The sequence below is a fragment of the Morone saxatilis genome, unplaced genomic scaffold, assembly GCF_004916995.1.
Source record: "Morone saxatilis isolate NCDOM2014 unplaced genomic scaffold, NCSU_SB_2.0 Contig11, whole genome shotgun sequence".
Lineage (NCBI taxonomy): Eukaryota > Metazoa > Chordata > Actinopteri > Moronidae > Morone > Morone saxatilis.
Window position 1 is genome coordinate 11,037,983 of NW_023339663.1, and position 2,953 is coordinate 11,040,935.

Consider the following 2,953-nt stretch of genomic DNA (forward strand, 5'->3'; position numbering starts at 1 on the left):
GTTTGACAGAAGGGGTGAGGTAACCTCTAGGTAGTAGGATGGCATCGTTCAAGGTGAAGTTCAAGGTGAAGTTCGTGGTAACACATTGAACCTGTAACAGTTAAAACAGGGTGAACTTTGTTATGAACCCTCTATGAAAATAATCAGTTAATTTAATTAATAACAATCAAGTTTTTTAAAAAAGCTTTGCCTAACCACAGTGAAACTGTATATAGTGGTTTTGTAATTGTAAAACATGTATCTGAGGAATATCTCTTTTGTTAGAGTCGAGTGCTTATTTGACAATACATCAAAGTCAGTGTGAGACAAACAATATTAATGGGTTTTCAAAGATATGCACAGGAACTGTACTTTGAAAATATACCTGCACAGAATAATTCAGCTCACAGCTGTATGTGCACAGAAGCATTCACGTACTTGGACAGTGAGACTTACAACATCACCAGACACACACACAGCTAAAGTGGACACAGTGTTTGACAATAGAAGTGTAATTAATGGAGTTGGCTCCAAACACCTAAATTCCCTGAACTCTTTGCCTTCAGTTAATTCTGCTGTTGCTTCGTGAAGACTCTTCTCCACCTGATGATGAGTGAGTGATTCCTGCTGTTGTCATAAATAACACTCAGCTCTGCTGGATGACATCCAAGCCGATTTCATATCAGCAATAGTTCCAGAAACCTCCTGCCTTGGCAAACAGCTGGGCTAGATTCATCATTTTGTATTGCTCATTCTCCCCATCCTGCTTTTTCCCTGCTTTACCACATTAGCCTCTGTCACACTATGCATTTAGTTTAGGGATTATCCATCAAAAAAACAAAACAAAACAAAACATAAATAAATAAATACAAACTTCATCTGTTATCATTACATTTTAATTATGTATACAACCGCTGGGTAGTAATAGTAATAATACATTTATTTTGAATGGCTTTTTAAAAAGGTACCCAATGGCACTTTACATGGTAAGACATTTTTTTTTGGAGTTCGTAATTCAAAATAATGCAATAACAAAATTATGAATGAATTGACATTACCTACAATATATTTGTTACCATACATTGAAAGATCTTTGTTTTATTCTGTTCTTGTCGTTTTTTAGGTTTATGTTTATTTTTCTTTTGAATGTAATATCTATTATTCTGTTTTGTGTATGTCTATATCTCTGTGTAAGTATAATTATAATTTAATGAAAATATATATGACTATAACCTTTATTGTGAAATATTATTAGAAAATTCTGCCATTAGTACTTGAATATTTAAAGAATATTTAATTTGTGAATGTAAGAAGGTGCTTTTGTTCAGAAATGAGAAGATAAGAGAGTTAATCTAAAAGCTTTGAACTTTTGCAACGCTACAGAAAAGTAGCTACAAAGATGGTCGACTGACAAGACTCAAATATACATTATTTGAAAAGTTTTTTTATTATGTTTTAGAATTCTGCAACAACAAACCAACTCAATTTGTTGGGCTGAGCTGTTGCCCTTTAAGAATAGAAACTGCATTTAAGACCTTCAGAAGTACCTATGTTCCTCCATCTTACAGAGGGCAATTATTACATTGCTGTTATGAATCACATAGTGAAGACAGAAATAATGGATTTCACTGATTAATTATGGTGAAGGAAACTTAATTGCTTGAGTGCTTCCTTTCAGACGAGCCCTTTGAAAGAAGTTGGATCTTTTCATTGCAAATGGACTAGTATTAAGATTCAAATATAGATTAAAACATGCACATACATAGGGGTTGAAGATTGCCCATAGACATCGTCTTTATATTAATTAAAGTATTATATCCTTTTGTACTTTACAGAAGGTAACTACATGACTTCTCACATATGGGATTAAGATTTGATTTTAGTCTGCACTATAGTAAATCTAGTCTTACTATTGAGGATTACACTTGACAAAAGTAGTAGTCTAGCAGTATGTTCCATGTCAAATGATCAATTGTTCAGCAAAGAAATTGCATAACAATAGAAAACAGACTAAAACCTGGCCATTGATGTACAAAGCATCATCAGGTTTGTCCAGTGTCCTGATCTGTTCCCAGGGCTTCAGCAGGTGTTCTACTCAGACAGTTTTCCTCCAGAGAGAAGGCCTGTATGTATGAGCCACTGCTGAAGGATCAGAGTGTAGCCTGAAATTAACTGGATATTGATTCAGCGCAGAGCAGTCCCCAAGACAGCTATTTGAAGGTACAGCATACAGATAGTTTGGCAGCACACTGCTGTGAATTCAGACCAGTCAGTGACTTAGAGTGTCTTCATTTGGTCATAGAGCCTGGAATTTCTGTCTAGTTAACCGGCCACCTACAACACAACAATGACAGAGAAGCCAAACAAATGTATTGTCAACTTTGTCTCCTAGAGAAACATAATCCCACCCAAAATATGTTTTTCATCAATGTAACAAGATTTAACTAGAATAATTAACAAGAAATGCATCTGCAAAGTTAGCAAAAGCCACATAAACAATCTCACAATATAACATATTTAATTGGCTGATGAGTTATTAACTTTTTAAACAGTTCTTGTGGACTTCCAGTATGGCTATGTAAGAGAGGGATGTAGCTCAGATGGGCTCAAAATTGATTAATTATCCAAATAACTCATCACCTTTGACCACCAGGAGAAAGTGGAGCAAAAAACTAAATGAGCAATTCTCAGGCACAGAGACAAACAAACACACTTACTCTAGCCACATGAGCCAATGTATCTGTGGCAGTAGCTTCTACCACAACAGACAACATTGATGATGGCAAACTTGGTGTTTCTCTCTCTCCATGACTCAACTTGTTATAGAACTGAAAGAGAAAGTTTGTCTCTTGTTTGAGACACCAGAAGGGGTCAAAGCTTTTCATGATTGCCAAGTTTTGAAGGAAACTGTCACTGGTTAGAGACCTGGAGGTGTAGCTAAACACACACAGAACTACTAACCTTCATTGCACAC